This window comes from Nannobrachium achirus (genome assembly GCF_963921795.1).
Source record: "Nannobrachium achirus genome assembly, chromosome: 5".
NCBI lineage: Eukaryota > Metazoa > Chordata > Actinopteri > Myctophiformes > Myctophidae > Nannobrachium > Nannobrachium achirus.
This window is the reverse complement of record NC_137814.1, coordinates 57127749-57137494: the sequence shown is the minus strand read 5'-3', so window position 1 is coordinate 57137494 and position 9746 is coordinate 57127749.

The window sequence follows — 9746 nt, the reverse complement described above, 5'->3', positions numbered from 1 at the left end:
GCTTGTTTTTATTACATTATGAGCTGATTATTACATTATGAGTTGCACTTTGTTGATGAAGAATGGAGCAACTATCTGCTAAACATGCAGCAAATGAATACATATGGGGATCATTTAGCTGTACAAAGAGCATCCACAATGTTCAACATACAGTTCGTGATTGTATCGACACTGGGTGTTGATGCAACATCGATAATATCCCCATGTGGTCAGTATGACGACAGTCTGCCATTGCTAGTTCTGGGCCACTTTGCCGAAGGTCATGGGGCCCATTATGTAAGCCTTGATGGTCCAGTCACACACTTGAATGATTGAATGATTGAATGAATATTGTGGATGTACCCTTCTATTTAATCATTTTGGGGATGTTGATGTTGTCATCTGCCCATTTGTCAATTTGGTAAAAATAAAATGGTTGAACAGAAGTCATTTTGGGACCATCGCTCCATTGTTCACAATGGTTTGTAATGCAGGCTGCTATCCCAGGAAGTCATGTGATCCAAGATGGCCGCGGTGTGAATATGGTCTATTACTACTTGGTTCAACTTGGCATTCATCTCATGAAGGATCCAGGGGTGTGTTGTCTAGAGTGAGATCCAAGGGTGTGTTGTGTAGAGTGAAAAGTCACTCTATGGACATTCCTGATGTCATCGAGTATGACGCTGCAGTAGTGATGTCATAGACTGTAGGGATTTAACAATACATTTTAACAACGATACAATAAGCATCACGATACATGGTTGACAATACGATACATGGGCGATATTGGTTCATTCATGTCGATACGATACGATTCGATTCTATGATTTAAAATCGATGTATTTAGCAAAGTAAAAGTAAAAGTATTAAATTAACCCCTTTTTCATTTTCCCTCTTAAAATTGCTAAATATAAGGCACAAATGCTTTGTTTCCATACAATTATTTGCACTGCAAAACGATTCAATACCGGTTATCTGCATTGTAAAACGATACGTTACAAAGCCAAAATGGTGCGATATATGCTTTTTCATAACGATATAGTATATCATTGGAAATTTAAAAATCAAACCTCGGTTTGAAGTGAAACGGTGAACTGTTATTCTATGTGTTCTAGAGCTATGAACTCTGTGATCTGTACATTCTTTATATTCTGAATGAATGAATGAATGATTTTATCTGGAGGGCCGAATTGTCATGTGAAGCTTGACCAATCCTCAATGTATCCAATCATCAGACTGGAACGGACACTACACACATATTCTGGACGTACGGGACAGATAAAACCTGTTCATTCTGAACTGAAATGACCATATATGGACATGAGGTGACAGACATTTTGTTTTTGATAAAACCTGTTCATTCTGGACTGAAATGACCATATATGGACATGGGACACACATATTGTTTTTGAAAAAACCTGTTCATTCTGGACTGAAATGACCATATATGGCCATGGGACACACAAAGCCACTCCTTGGAAACGGCTTTCACCGCTTCAAAAATTTGATTCAGTTACTATATCGTTACACCCCTTACGATGGGTATTGCATAACCAAAGGGGAAACATCCTTGCGGCCACTGGCCACCTATACCACTATGAGAGATTCAGCACAACTTGTCAAAGATTCCATAGCCTGGGCAGACGTCAACGATATGGGATCAGATCAAAGTACGTCTGATCCTATGAGAGAATGTCAGTTTTGCTCAAATATGGTATTCCAAACTGACATCTCAATATGACATCAGTCTGACATCTTTGCTGCCGTACCATTATAAGTTGTAGCATGTGCAAGAGAGCTCCATTGTTGTACAGAGCTGCAATTGATCGATCGTGTTATATGCTGTGTTCATTCAATCTGAAATGCTGCGTTGGACCGCAAATCTAGGAGGAGTGCCAATTAGATCCTTCATCACTGCTGTGACAGTGGGGCTAAAGCTTTACTCCTTTGGAGGATATAACTGGCGCCGGTATATTGACGTGATCCACAGGGATCAGATTCCTGTGTACGTCTTCAACACAGTGTCCTTGGTTTGGATGAAGTTGCCTGGTGTGACAACTGGAAATACCCTTGATGTTCCTGCCAACCGAGTGCTCCACACAGCTGTCCTGATAGAAGACATTGTCTACATCTGGGGGGGACAAGTGGATTTTCAGATAATGGAGGATGACTTAGGATATCTTACCTCCAAAGGCCGCTGCTGCAACATGCTTTATGCCTTCGATGTTGACACCCGTGGATGGTTAATGGCCAACATTTCTGGGACTGTTCCAGAGGGGAGGAAGAGCCACTCTGCGTGTGTCTTGGGGAAGGTCATGTATATACATGGAGGATGGAACGATTTGACTGGATACTCTAATGACACCTACAAGTTGGACACCACAACAATGGTCTGGTCTTTAATTAACACCAAAGGCACTATGCCACTTGTTTCATTTAGTCACTCTGCCACTATTATAGGAACAAAGATGTTTGTATTTGGGGGTGAAGGAAACCAGGATGACGACTACAACAACACTATCAGAGTGTTTGACACAGAGACCAACTGCTGGACGAACACACCTTCTGCACAGCTTCTTCCAGAACGACGCAGAAGTCATTCAGACTTTACCTATAATGGAGAGCTGTATATATTTAATGGCTTCAACATGAACGAGGAATTCAAGGATCTGTGGAAATTCAGTCCCAAGACCTTCTCCTGGAAGATGGTTGTGCCTAAGGGAAAAGGCCCTGACACATCGTATGTTTTGTGCTGTTGCATGGTGGGAGACCGTCTCTTCCTCTGTGGTGGACCTAACCTGCGTATCCTTGACTTGAGTCCCAGTATGAAGACTTTATGCAAGCTAGCCGTTATTCAGTACGGTCTGGAGCAGGCTGGACTTCCACATGACATCAGGTGGGAACTGGCAGCCATGACTACTGACAGCAACAGCACTTTTTTGATTGATTGATTGATCATTTTTATTAGACGAAAATGGAGAACAGTACAACAATACAATAGAAATGTAGTACAGTACAAGTACCTTCCCTAAAAGGTACATCCCAAATAAGACCTTTTACTGTCTTTTTTATGTTGGAAGTCCTTGGTATTTCATTCATGGACATAACAAATAGCAAGCAAAGAAAACATTCAATAATATCGCAGTTATAAAAACACTATATGTACAGGAAAGGAGAAACAAGGGGGTAGGGCTACGGTAAGGGAGTTTTCGGGGCAGTTTTGAAGGATGCCAGCGAGCTACATGTTTAAGGGAGGTAGTCAAGTAATTCCACACCTGGGTGGCAGTGTTGTAGAAGGAGAATTTACCCATATTTGTCTTGTGGGTTTGTGTCTTATCAGTTTGTGCGCGCTCCTTCTGGTGTTGTGGCTGTGGGTGTCGCTAACTTGTTGGAGATGTTTGGTCGGGTACTGAGGGGATGGAGGGCAGATTTGCATTGACTATTTTTAAAGTCAATCCCATTGTTTAACGCTGAGCCAACTTTGGCTAGAAACATTTGTGGGAGAAACATGGGTCATGGGCCCCAGGTCAAGAAGTAACTGCATTTGCTTTGCATGAAAAAACTTCCTTGGGGTTAAAAAGCCCCCCAAGAAATTTGTGAAAAGTGATGACTCATCACTAAACCATATTTTTGTTTGTCTGCTTTTAGGCCAAGGAATGTTTTTCATGCCAAACCAATGCTTGCAATGGATTCAGAATAATTATAAACCCCTAGTTTGACCCCTCAGGCCCTCACATGCTACTTAAAGCAGATTTTTGGGGGTATTTCTTTCCTTTTATAGTATAGTGTATAGTAAATGAATGGGCCCCGCACACTTTTACCCCCATAAAAGAAATTGCTCAATGCTGATAGGCGGTCAGCAGGTGGATTCATGACTATATGTATATAGACAATATTTTAGGCCAATAAAAAAAACTATATACCACATTCCATACCCCACCTCAGCCCCGACAAAATTGATGACTCATCACAAAATCATATTTTTGTGCGTCTGTTTTTAGGCCAGGAATGTTTTTCATGCCAAACCAATGCTTGCAATGGATTCAGAATAATTATAAACCCCTAGTTTGACCCCTCACATGCTACTTAAAGCAGATTTTTTTGGGGGTATTTTTTTCCTTTATAGTATAGTGTATAGTAAGTGATGGGCCCAAACTTTTACCCCCTATAAAAGAAATTGCTCAATGCTGACAGGTGGTTTCATGAACGTATATAGACAACATTTTAGGCCAATAAAAAAAAACTATATACCAAATATCATACCTATGATACCAACTTAGCATAAATGCTAAGCTGGCAGCCGGACTACTATGATTGGCCGCTAGTTGCGCTGTTCTGGTACCAAAAGCAATTCCATTAATTTCCCCCAAACTTCTCTTACCTTAATAAACATTGCTAGTTTAAGACAATGGCCCTTTTTCATATCCAGACTTGTCACTATGCTTAAAATATACAAGTCTGTCTGTAGTATTTGATTTGTGCACATCTGGACTCCCACACAACATCAGTCATGCCCAAATATGGAGGTCCACCCCGCTTGACAGAGACATGAGCTTAACCGAACGCACCATTTGCCCCTGTTGTCCCTGTTTAGACATGTCATCATAGACACAAAAGAAGAGAAAACTAGAAGCAGTGCTCTTCCGAGCACAGGTCTCCACCAGGCCAGGCGTCCTGGTGGTGCAATGTAAAAAGGGTGGCATATGTTCTTCACCTTAGACCTTTCATGCAATCGGACACTGCATGCATGATTTGAGGCATTGTGTTCCAAAAATGTGTTTTGACAAAGTCTACTGCTGGTGGCGCTATAACAGGCCAATGTGAAAAGAAGGGTAGCATTTGTTCCTTGACATAGTGGAAATATGTGTGGCAAATTTCACGGTAATCGCAAGCTGCGTTGATGATTTGAGGCATTTTGTTCAAAAACGGAGCAATCCTGCAAACTTTGGAAGCTAATATTGGCCAATCAGGATGGAATATGAAATATCAGACGGATCAGACTTGATCACATGACTATAGAGATACTGTGTACTGATTTGTGTTATTTTTGGAGAAAATCTGAAGGAGTAATATCCAAAAATGTGTTTTACATAAGTCGGCCCAAAGGTGGCACTATAAAAGGCTGATGTGAAAAATGCATTGAAAAGGTTTTTCCTTGGCCTCTAGGAAGTGCGTGTACAAAGTTTGACACTGATCGGTGGAGTTATAGGTAAAACCACAAATCGGCCTGTTATAGCGCCACCATGAGGCTGATTTAAAAAGATTAAGTGGCATTTCTTCTTCGGCCTAGTGCGTTTGTGATTTGAGGCATTTTGTTCAAAACGGCTCAATCCTACAAACTTTGGAAGCCAATCTTAGCCAATCAGGATGGAATATGCAAAATCGCACAGATCCGTGTCGATCAAATGACTGTGGAGATAATGCATAGAGATTTGTAGGATTTTTTGACATAATCTGTAAGAGTAGTGTACAGAAATGGTTTTGCGAACATCGGCCTCATGGTGGCGCTAGAACAGGCCCATTTGAAAAATGGGTCAGAGGTTCTAAATTGGCATCCAGGGAGTGTGTGTGCTCATTTTGGCAGTGACCGGGCCAACGGCGACTGAGATTAGGTGGTAACAAACTGCGAGGACGCACGCACGGACACACAGACGGACGGACACACGGACGGACGGACGGAGGGGAAAACATACTCTCCCCCATGCCTTCGGCTGGTGGAGACAACAAAGTGAAACATAGGAGCGGTTTGCACAGCTCGAAAAGAAGAATAGAACTAAACAAACTAAAAGGAATATTGTGTGTGTGTGCGTAAGACCTTTTCAAGTAAGTCGAGTACGTTCCGGCCGTTCAACTTGGCATTCATCTCACGGAGGATCCAGGGGTGTGTTGTCTAGAGTGAGATCCAAGGGTGTGTTGTGTAGAGTGAAAAGCCACTCTATGGACAATCCTGATGTCATCGAGTATGACACTACAGTAGTGATGTCATAGACTGTAGGGTTGTAACGATACATTTTAACAACGATAAAACACGCATTCACAATACATGGTTGACGATACGATACATGGGCGATATTGGTACATTCATGGCGATACGATACGATTCAATGATTTAAAATCGATATACTAACTATTTAGCAAAGTTATTAAATCTGTGTGAAAAGTGTCAATAGTGCATGTTTCTAAGGGAAAAAGTAAACACTGTGATTCTCTAGTCTAGCAAATACATGGACATTATATTTCAACACATATGGACAAACCCGCACCTTGACATGAACACAGAGATTACACACATTTATCGATAGACCAGCAGTAGCTATATGGAATGGAAAAGTAATTAAACCCCTCTTTTTCATTTTCCCTCTTAAAATTGCTAAATATAAGGCACAAATGCTTTGTTTCCATACAATCAACACTGCAAAACGTTTCGATACCGATTATCTGCATTGTAAAACGATACATTACAAAGCCAAAACGGTAGGATATATGCTTTTGCATAACGATCATTGCAAATTAAAAAAATTGATATATTGTTACACCCCTGATAGATAGGGATCCAAGTACTATCATAATGGGTACTGCAGTGCTTACAATGGGGAAGGCAGGTTACGATGGGTATTGCATAACCAAAGTGGAAATATTCCTTGTGGCCACCGTCCGATTCCATAGCCTGGACAGACGTCAACGATATGGGAACAGATCAAAGTACCTCTGATCCTATGAGAAAATCTCAGGTTTGTTCAAATATGGTATTCCTCAATATGACATCAGTCTGACATTTTCGCTGCCGTATCATTATAAGTTGTAGCATGTGCAAGAGAGCTCCATTATTGAACAGAGCTGCAATTGATCCATCTTGTTATACACTGTGTTGATTCAATCTGAAATGCTGCATTGGACCGCAAATCTAGAAGGAGTGCCAAAGAGATCCTTCATCACTGCTGTGACAGTGGGGCTGATCGACAGGGATCAGATTCCTGTGTACGTCTTCAACACAGTGTCCTTGGTTTGGATGAAGTTGCCTGGTGTGACAACTGGAAATACCCTTGATGTTCCTGCCAACCGAGTGTTCCACACAGCTGTGCTGATAGAAGATATTGTCTACATCTGGGGGGGACAAGTGGATTTTAAGATAATTATGGAGGATGACAGCTGGCTTACCACCGAAGGCCGCTACTGCAACGTGCTTTATGCCTTTGATGTTGACACCCGTGGATGGTTAAAGGCCAACATTTCTGGGACTGTTCCAGAGGGGAGGAAGAGCCACTCTGCGTGTGTCTTGGGGAAGGTCATGTATATACATGGAGGATGGAACGATTTGACTGGACGCTCTAATGACACCTACAAGTTGGACACCACAACAATGGTCTGGTCTTTAATTAACACCAAAGGCACTATGCCACTTGTTTCATTTAGTCACTCTGCCACTATTATAGGGACAAAGATGTTTGTATTTGGGGGTGAAGGAGACCAGGACGACTACAACAACACTATCAGAGTGTTTGACACGGAGACCAACTGCTGGACGAACACACCTTCTGCACAGCTTCTTCCAGAACAACGCAGATGTCATTCAGCCTTTACCTATAATGGAGAGCTGTATATATGTGGTGGCTTCAACATGAACCAGAATTTCACTGATCTGTGGAAATTCAATCCAAAGACCTTCTCCTGGAAGATGGCTGTGCCCAAGGGAAAAGGCCTGTCAGGGCCTTTTCCCTTGGAGACTGTGTCATCCTCTTAAGTAGAAGGAACCTGCATATCCTTGACTTGAGTCCCAGTATGAAGACTTTATGCAAGCTAGCCGTTATTCAGTACGGTCTGGAACAGGCTGGACTTCCACACAACATCAGGTGGGAACTGGCAGCCATGACTACTGACAGCACTAAAAACCTCAGATCTACCAAGTTGGGTAAAAAATGGCAGTTCCGTGGCCGTGGAGAGCAAAGGTCCGTTTCTCAATGGATTTGTCATCTAGAAGGGTTATTAAACAAATTTGGCTGGGTTGTCTTTTTTAAAAGGGTCAGGAATTTTTTTTGGAGACCAAAATCCAAAATGGCTACAATCAGCTATGACAAAAATTAACTTTTCAATGGTTTGACCTACAGTTATGAATAAAACTTGTTTTCTGTGACTTTTTGGGTTGAAGAATCCATAATTGATGTTAATTTAATGATTTAACCTTTTCTTGAACTTCTGATCCAAGATGGCTGCCGACTATCGGCTCTGAAAGGTCATTTTTTAACATTGCCATAGAACCTTCATATTAGGCTCTAATGAAAGCTCTGCTCAAGCTAAAGCCAGTACAACTAACATAATGACACAGAGGTCCTCTCAAAGGTCAAAAAAGTCACTGTTGTCTTATACAGTGATTAGTTATCAAACTAATAGACTGCTACACTTCATCAGAATCTGTTGATTCTCCACACTGGCTCCACTCATCATCATCAGTACTGTCATCTGAAGAGTCACAAGTTGGGAGCTGCTGGGGCAAGGGGGGAAGGGGAAGGGTGTGATGCACTGGTCGGCACTTCCCATTCACAAGTTCCCAACCATAACCAAGGGGTAAGGGAGGCTCTAGCAGGTTGTAATGGAGCTGGCTAAATTAAGGTTGTCCTTTCAAGATGAAGATTCAAGAGTCATCATCAGGTGGAGGACAGAGTGTACATTGTTTCTTATATGTGACACTTTGAAGCTTTGACTTCCCCACAGGTAATAACTGCTGCAAACCATCTTTTTTTTAAAAATCACACCCAATGTGAAGTGAGCGGTGGTCGTGCTTACATAACATCTTCAGACTAGGATTTAAGTCTAGGATGTACAGGCTATGCTACACACACACGTTTTGCTATGGCAAAACGCTGAGGAAAAAGGCTACAGACATACGACATATGACATCACTAGACAAACATGATGCTACGTACACACATTTTGCTATGGCAAAACGCTAAGGAAAAAGGCTACAGACACACGCACAGCCACTTATAGGAAGATAGCAAGATTTGTGAACTGTTGTGACAAAAGAAGGCTAGAAACACAACCACCCTAAGGACTACAAACCATGGATTGACATCTAGACCTACTGCACATACAGTATGAAACAGAGCTGATACCTTTAAATGCATTTTGAGGGAAAAAAATGCTGCTATTTGTACCCTGTATATAAAATATCACAATGCGACATAGCTCTGTTTACTCAATGCTGTACCCCCTCCAACTGTATATATGTTCCCCATTTTCAACTGTTTTTTATTGTATTTGTGATACTTGCTTTGGCAATGTAAACGTATGTTTTCTCATGCCAATAAAGCTCCTTTGAATTGAATTGAATTGAATTGAATATAGGAGCGGTTTGCACCGCTCAAAAAAAAGCTTGGAAATTATTAAAACTGGTTTGAAAAGAGATTACATTGAATTACCAAGCCAACCATTAGCTTGGCTTCTCTCAGTGTGAATGCAGCATTACCCCTTATCCCTAATCTTCTTTGCCTTTTTTTCCCTACAAGATAAAGATCTACAAACTCACAAAGTGTTGATGTAGATTGTCTATTTGGGATTAGGGGTAAGGCATGGGCGAAAATGTAGCTGAATGTGTTTAAACCCTGAAACAGCCAATGAGTGTCCAACTCCAACATCATGTCATGAAGTGTTTAATCCTGAATGAAAGGCCAATGATTGTCCATGCAACAGCCAAGGTTCAAGGTTGTACTTTATTGTTACGTCTTCTGTACAGGTACATAAGAGTAAAAGGTATTTTTGTTCGGCTTTCT